Here is an 8,521-nt window from a genome sequence, read left to right as displayed (position 1 = left end):
CATACGTAAGTAATTAAAATTTCGAGATCATTGTTGTTGTAAGTACGAGATAAGTCACTGCAAATGTGAAATATTGGTGTGTTAACCGTTGTAACCGCTAGAATGCTGAATGCAAGTATGCAAACATGCATGAATTTTGTCGTACAGATGCTGGATGTCTGGTGTGGGATCGAGGTGCATGACTGTTACAGTTGGTCGGTCAATACTGGGACGGTTAATGCTGTTTGTGGATGTCGTTGGAGTTGTCGTCCAATGTCTCAAATATGCTTGACAAGAGACAGATCTGGTGATCGTGCAGACCGAGACAGTATGTCGATAATCCGTAGAGTATGTTGGGTTACAAGAGCGGTATATGGGCGGGCGTTATCCTGTTGGAAATTATCCTCTGGAATGCTGCTCATGAATTGCAGCACAACAGTTTGAAACACAAGACCAGATTTACAGTCAGGGTGCGTGGTATAGCCAAGAGAATGCTCCTGCTCTCAGACCTTAATTCGAGGTTCAGGTGTGATGTGTCTAGCATGCAGACAGGGTGGTTGCAGGCCCTCCACTGCCCTCCTTCTAACCTATACACTGCTATCACTGGCACCGAGGAAGACTCACCTTTCGTGAGAGAACACAACAGACCTCCATCGTGCCCTCCAATGAGCTCTCGCTCGACACCACTGAAGTGGTTTCGACTCAGTGGAACGCATGCTACCAGACATCTGGCTCGGAGGTACCCTTGAGGCAACCGATTTATAACAGTTCCTTGTGTCGCAGCAGTGCCAACTGCTTCTCAAATTGTTGCTGCAGAAGTAGTATGATGCGCCAGAGCCATAAGTCGAACACTATGGTCTTCCCTCTAGGTACCATCTCTTGACCAACGCTTCCAGCCATTACTTTCAGTGGCTACGTTCCTGCCAATTCTTTCTGAATCATCGCAGAAGGAACGTCCACTTTTCTCGTAGTCCTAGTACATGACCTCGTTCGAAATCATTGTGTTGTTGATAATAATGTCTTTGTTACCTTAAAGGCATTTTTGACTAACATCAGCTCACCACGTACAAGCTCAAAGGTACCTAACGCTCACGACCGTTAAAGCGGGAGTTGGTAGATTAATCTTCCACGAGTAATGAGTGTGAGGGGCAAACATCTATTAGGCGCACTATGAATGTAGTAATGTGGACATGTTGGGAAAGTGGGTCTCACACTATCCCCTGTGCCCTCGGTGGCTCAGATAGAGCGTCTGCCATATAAGCAGGGGATCCCAGGTTCGAGGTTCGAGGTCGGGACCAAACCAGAATAGGAAAAGAAGAATTCTGCTTATAGGTAGCAGTCATGGGAGGGGTGTGGGCCAACAGCTTCAGTAGAAATTAGGGACAGAGTACCAGGTCACAAGTCTTGTGAAACCAAGTGCTAGCCTTAGCCAGGTGACAGGAAACTTAGGTCAACAATGCAAGGACTTTGAGAAGGAAGATCAGGTAATTATAGTTGGGGGAGCAGGAAACAGCCTGGCTGTGAATCAAAGATATAGTATTAGGAGTGACCTGGATAAAAAGGAGCAGAAACTGGCACGTGAAACGAGCTGAAATACATACATAGTAACATAAACTTTGTAATTTTACGCCGAATCAAATAAATTTTCACATGACCACCAATCAAATAGATTATTTAGACCACAATCAGTTTAGGAATGAAAGACTTCTGCTTAACTACTGTTTTCTACAGACACTACAAACCAATAGTTTACACAATGGAAAAGGAAACTTCCACTCGATTTAATTGAATGACATCCACAAATAGACAAATAATAAGCATTTAATTTGACAATATCTTCCTGAACGACTCTACCTTGCCGTCTAAAATGCTTTTTCCGACGACGATATCACTTTAGAACTGTAGCGTGTCTCATATTTGAATTAAATTACTTGTGAACTAAACTTATGTAAAGTTTGATTAAAAACTTTTTGTTATAAGCAGCGTAACAAGATATATGGGTTTGAAACCGTATTAAATTTTTGAAATAGATTTTGCTATCCTGATTTGAGATTCGTTTTCCGAGTGGCAGTTATTTTAAGCTGTAAGTCAGCAATTGTGATAGCACCATGAATTGAAGTTATCAGTATCTTCGTCATATGAAGGCAGAAAAAAGCGAGTTGTCCTTACCTCGCAAACCCGAAGCCGACATCCGCCGTCTTATGTAGCCCACAACATTAGGTTCGCAGTATTTACACCTCCCTGGTTAACTGCGGTGATACTTCCTGCTGATGTCACTAGAACGTGCCCGCGCCCAGTCCCGACCGTTTTGTGGTCGTATCCTAAGTAGCATCTGGTGCTTTGATTGTGTGGAGAAACAGTTTCATCAAAAATGCCAGCTTGCGTCGTTTACCGGTGTACTAATCGATTCGCTCGTAATCCCTAGTTTAAAAGAATCACATTCCATCCGTATGTGGAGCCGTTCAAGTTATATTTCCTCTTGTATATATGCATTATGGTTGTGCTGTCTACTTTTATACTTTCACGTGTTTTTAATTACCTTCCAAAATGCAAACGCTCCGAAATCCGACCCACTCTGTATCAACAGTCTCGTCCCAGCACAACAAACGGCTACGTTACCGCACTGATTGTTTGTACGGATCTCATACCCTAAATTCCTCCCGCCGATAATTATTCACCGTTCACACATCCTCTCTCTATAAACGTACACAGAACTTGTAACTGTGCTGCCAGTTTACTCATAACTAACGCAGCTTCATATTTCATGTGTCGGAGGCCTTTTCATTTAACCACTGATTGGATTTATGGATTGTATAAGATTGTCGATACTTTATTGCGTAATTACTTTTTCACGCAAATTGAGTCGACTGAAATGTGTAATAATTACATCAAAGGAATTTTAATTACCAGAGAGAGAGTTTCATCTCTCACTGGGTTGACAGATAATTGTAAATCTCGGGACGTAACAACCTATGAACCGCCTGTGAGGTAGAAGCACGGAGGATACTAAAGCTGGCGCGAAAAGCTCAGTACGGTAACAATTCGTAGTGCTGTTTCGTCTTGGAAAGACATAGCTGTTCTACGCTGTACGCGAGGCGAGATGGAATCTTACAGCAGACAAAATGAGGCTGTTTTCTGCTCAAGATGAAGAGTATTGTCCTCCAAGCGATGTGCGCTGCTATAACTACAGCTGATGGAACTGTTATAGAGCTGAATTGCGGTTTGGGAGGGTAGGGGGATAAGTCTTGGTGCTCGGTTCCTATTTGAGCTAAGAACATGGGACAAAACGTTTTGCAGTTTAGCCACGATCAGCGATCATTTGTGTAGCCATTCGAATGTCAGTCTTACTGTAGCTTTGTTACGGTATATTAAACAAGGTGTGAACGATAAACCGAAACTGGTGCCCAGGAAAATTGTGCGAATCGAAAAGATTTTAGTGGCCCTCAAATTAATGCTGAGCTATTTTTTTTTCTTTTTTTTTTTTTTTTTTGCGAGGGTGTACGTCACATCTGTAACTGAAAATCGTACGAATCGGTTTAAACTTTCCACGAATCTAGGTAAATGGGTAAAGACAAAACGGATTTTTTTCATCCAATAATACTTATCCGTTGTCGAGATGCGATGTTTTAAAGTTTAGCTAAAAGTAACACATAAAATTCGTTCTTACGTGACTGAATGCGCGGAAACGGTTTAAAGTGAATAAAAAATAAAAAATGGATTCTTGAGATAAATTTAAAACCTTGTTTTCAAAAATTTAGCTTCATTCGAATTTTACGAGTAAAAAAACTCGTTTTCTGTGAGTTGTTCAAGCGCGCAACTTGTGTGTTTCAGACTTGTGCGAATGGTTTCAAACTCTGTCTGAAGGTAGACAATTAGATGTAATTAATGATAGTCCTGGAATGAGATTTTCACTCTGCAGCGGAGTGTGCGCTGATATGAAAGTTCCTGGCAGATTAAAACTGTGTGCCGGACCGAGACTCGAACTCGGAACCTCTGCCTTGCCCGCGAAAGGCAAAGGTTCCGAGTTCGAGTCTCGGTCCGGCACACAGTTTTAATCTGCCAGGAAGTTTCAATGATAATCCTACTGTTTTGTAAAGTCAACGGCCTTGCCGCAGTGGCTACACCGGTTCCCGTCAGATCACCGAAGTTAAGCGCTGTCGGGCGTGGCCGGCACTTGGATGGGTGACCATCCAGGCCGCCATGCGCTGTTGCCATTTTAGAGACAGCTTAGAGACAGAAGTGATGAGACTTTCTGTAGGACCTGACCATCATTTTGCAGGACAATGCTCAAGCACGTACAGTGTAAGCTGTTACTGATTTTTTTGACTGATGGGGCTGCTAAGTGATATACCACCTACTGCACTCCCCTGCCTTAAGCCCTCGTGAGCTCAACTCGATTTCTAAACTGAAGGAACGGCATTCGCTTCAGAATTACTACAAATTCGTCGGGCAGTAGACCGCGCTGCTCGAAATGTCAACACAACTGCCACTGCTAAGAGTATCCTACGTCCACATCGCTGGCAACGGGTTATACACAATGCTGGTGACTACTTTGAAGGTCAGTAAAATGTTGAAACACGTATCTATTTTGTACGAGCTGTAAATAAATGGTTGCCACTATTAAAGTTCCAAGCCTCGCATAATGGAAAGAGATTTTGGAACCAGATTTAAATGTAAGATGTTTCTAGGTGCATAAGTGGACTCTGACCACAATGTACTGGTTATGAACTGTAAATTAAAACTGGAGACATCGAAAAAGTTAGTTAACTAAGGAGATGGAAGCTGGATAAACTAAATGAATGAGATGTTGTTGAGAGTTTCAGAGGGAGCGTTAGGAAACTATTGACAAGTGCAGTGGAAAGGAATATATTAGAAGAAGATGGGGTAGCTTTGAGAGATGAAATGGTGAAGGTAGAAGAGGGTCAGCTAAGCAGAAAAACGAGATCTAGCAGAATTCCGTGGATAACACCAGTGAAATTGAATGTGACTGATGAAAGGAGAAAATATAAAAATGTAGTAAATGAAGCAGATGCAAGGGAACACAAACGTCTAAAAAAATGTGACTGACGGTAAGCGAAAAGTGGCTAAGTAGGAATGGCTAGATGACAAATGTAGGGATTTGGAGGCATATATCACGATGGGAAAGATAGATGCCACCTACAGGAAAACTAAACAGACCTTAGGAGAAAAGAGAACCAACTGTACGAACGTCATGAGCTCATATGGAATACTGGTCCTAAACAAAGGAGGGAAATCTGAGAGTTGGAAAGAGTATATCGAGGGTGTGTACGACGGTGATGTGCTTGACGGCAATATTATAGAAATGAAAGATGACCTAGATGAAGACGAGGTAGGAGATTTGATACTGCGAGAAGAATATGACAGAGCACTGAAAGACCAAGTCGAAACAGGGCCCCAGGAATAGACGAGATTTCAGTAGAACTACTGATAGCCTTCAGATAGGCAGCCGTGACAAAACATTTCCATCTGGTGAGCAAGATTTGTAAGACAGGCGATATACCCTCAGCTTCAAGAAGAATATGACAATTTCAATTCCAAAGAAAGCAGTTGCTGCTAGATGAAAAAAATACCGAAATTTCAGTTTAATACGTCATACACGCTAAATAGTATCACGAACTCCATGAAAAACTGGCAGAAGAAGCTGAGCTCGGGGGAAATCAGTTTGGATTCCGCAGAAATGTAGGAACACGCGAGGCCTTACTGACGCTACTACTTATCTTAGAAGTTCGTTAATGAAAGTCAAAACTACGTTTACATTAATTGTAGACATAGAGAAAGTTTTTAACGATATTGACTGGAATACACTCTTTGAAATTCTGAGAGTAGCAGGGGTAAAATGCAGGGAGCGAAAGACTGATTACAACTTGTACAGAAGCCAGACGGCGGTTATAAGAGATGAGAGTATAAAAGAGAAGCAGTGGTTGAGAAGGAAGCGAGACAGGATTGTAGCCAATCCTCGATGTTATTTAGTCTGTACACGAAGCAAGAAGGAAGCGAAGGAAGCAAGCAAGGAAACAAATGGAAAATTTTGCGAAGGAATTAAAGTTCAGGGAGAATAAACAAAAACTTCGAAAACTTCCTGGCTGATTAAAACTGTGTGCCCGACCGAGACTCGAACTCGGGACCTTTGCTTTTCGCGGGCAAGTGGTCTACCAACTGAGCTACCGAAGCACGACTCACCAGTACCTCGTCTCCTACCTTCCAAACTTTACAGAAGCTCTCCTGCGAACATTGCAGAACTAGCACTCCTGAAAGAAAGGATATTGCGGAGACATGGCTTAGCCTGGGGGATGTTTCCAGAATGAGATATTCACTCTGCAGCGGAGTTCTGGAAACATCCCCCCAGGCTGTGGCTAAGCCATGTCTCCGCAATATCCTTTCTTTCAGGAGTGCTAGTTCCGCAAGGTTCGCAGGAGAGCTTCTGTAAAGTTTGGAAGGTAGGAGACGAGGTACTGGCAGAAGTAAAGCTGTGAGTACCGGGCGTAAGACGTGCATCGGTAGCTCAGTTGGTAGAGCACTTGCCCGCGAAAGGCAAAGGTCCCGAGTTCGAGTCTCGATCGGGCACACAGTTTTAATCTGCCACGAAGTTTCATATCAGCGCACACTCCGCTGCAGAGTGAAAATCTCATTCTGGAAAAACTTCGAAGTTTGCCTTCACCTATGCGCTATTCCGGCATGTGACAAGCCGTGGCAGCTAGTTTTGAGTCGATTTCCATGCAAAGGGTAATCCTTGGTCAACTGTTGAACGAGGAAGCAAGATGACGTTCGGGCGAAGCAAGGTAAGGTGGGTCGCGGAGAGACAGGTGTTCAGCGGTGAGCGGGGTGCAATCACGTCCGTAAAAGCCAGAGATCGGGAAGACGCGTGCTTGACACTGCAGTGCGGTGATTGCAGCCGTGTTGTACTGTGGAGCTGGCGGTTTCATGGAATGGTCGCTGTCTTCATCTTGCTGCCGTTGATTTGTCAAGTATCTTAGTTAAAAAAAAAAAGGTTCAAATGGCTCTGAGCACTACGGGACTTAACATCTGAGGTCATCAGTCCCCTAGAACTTAGAACTACTTAAACCTAACTAACCTAAGGACATCACACACATACGTGTCCGAGGCAGGATTCGAACCTGCGACCGTAGCGGTCACGCGGTTCCAGACTGAAGCACCTAGAACCGCACGGCCACACCGGCCGGCCTGTCTTAGTTTCTTTTCATCTTTCCAGCTGGTTATTTTTAGGCAGACTTGAAGGTGAAGAGCCCGCATCTCGTGGTCGTGCGGTAGCGTTCTCGCTTCCCACGCCCGGGTTCCCGGGTTCGATTCCCGGCGGGGTCAGGGATTTTCTCTGCCTCGTGATGGCTGGGTGTTGTGTGCTGTCCTTAGGTTAGTTAGGTTTAAGTAGTTCTAAGTTCTAGGGGACTGATGACCATAGATGTTAAGTCCCATAGTGCTCAGAGCCATTTGAACCATTTTGAAGGTGAAGATTTCGGCTGTTTGGAAACCGGGTTGTTTTACATCGATATCCTCTTACTCCATGCTCTGTGGTCGCTTCTGCCTGAATGGTGACTTATCGGTTGTGTCAAAAGGAAAGCGACCCCTAATGTATTGTGGGGGTTTACCTACCAATACATTTATAAATATATTTTTGATGTGTTATTGCTCCTTAAGACTCGTATGTGAGCAGCTTGACTGGCGAAAGGATTTTTGCTTTACTTAAGGAACAGTTCCTTATCATACTGAATGTCTGACTTGCGTAATATGGTAATTTGGTGTGTTTTAGTGTTGCCTACGAATCTCGTGCAAGACTAAGCGTGTACTGCGTGGCCAGTGGTCGAGCTGGGTGAAGTTCTGAATGTGTTACTCTGGCCACGTGTGTGCTTGTGTGAATGGGGCATGCTGTGAGCTAGAGGCACATTTGTCTCTTCTCCGGCATTTAAACATTATGGCATTTCAATCTGTGGTATACACCCTCTCAGGGCTATATGCTGTTTGTAAATTTAAGATTTTGTGAAGCTGTTTTTAATCCCTAATTGCTAAGAAGGGTGCTTATCTCGAGTTTCCAATCATGCTTTTCTGTGCCTTCAGGCAAAAAGTGCTTTAGAGATGTTGCTTATGTTGGTTAGTCGGCATATGCACTTAAGTCCCTAAACTGAAGACGCACTTACGCCGATTTGTTTGGCGTCATTGTCCACTCGGCCGTGAGCATTATGCACAAAATGTTGTTTCAGCGTCACTGCAGATAGTAAGTGTGAAATTTGCATTCTCCGCTCGTTGCGGCTTGTTTGGGAAATTGTTTGTTCTCAGAATTTGCACATTGGCTGTTGAGAGCCTAAGGTGGGTACGTGACATTTGTACTTCAAGTAATAGGTCTGTTATTCAAAGGACTAGATGAAATTTGGTCAGGCGTGTGTTTGGTCCGGCCAGGCCTTGCAACCGACTCAGCAACCACGGCTGCCTTCCGTAGTGATCGGTCAGCTAAACTGGCGCATTGGTACCCGGACAGGCAAGCCACGCATTGGAAGTGTCACTTGGTTGT

General features: G+C 44.0%; 1 pseudogene; it reads left to right on the top strand.

Moving 5' to 3' along the window:
* Nucleotides 1–4,075: 4,075 nt before the first annotated feature.
* On the top strand, nucleotides 4,076–4,193 carry LOC126177439 (5S ribosomal RNA; annotated as a pseudogene).
* Nucleotides 4,194–8,521: the final 4,328 nt, after the last annotated feature.

The sequence above is a fragment of the Schistocerca cancellata genome, chromosome 3 (genome assembly GCF_023864275.1).
Source record: "Schistocerca cancellata isolate TAMUIC-IGC-003103 chromosome 3, iqSchCanc2.1, whole genome shotgun sequence".
Classification (NCBI taxonomy): domain Eukaryota; kingdom Metazoa; phylum Arthropoda; class Insecta; order Orthoptera; family Acrididae; genus Schistocerca; species Schistocerca cancellata.
The sequence above is the reverse complement of the archived record's forward strand: the minus strand, read 5'-3'. Positions and strand labels throughout refer to the sequence as shown.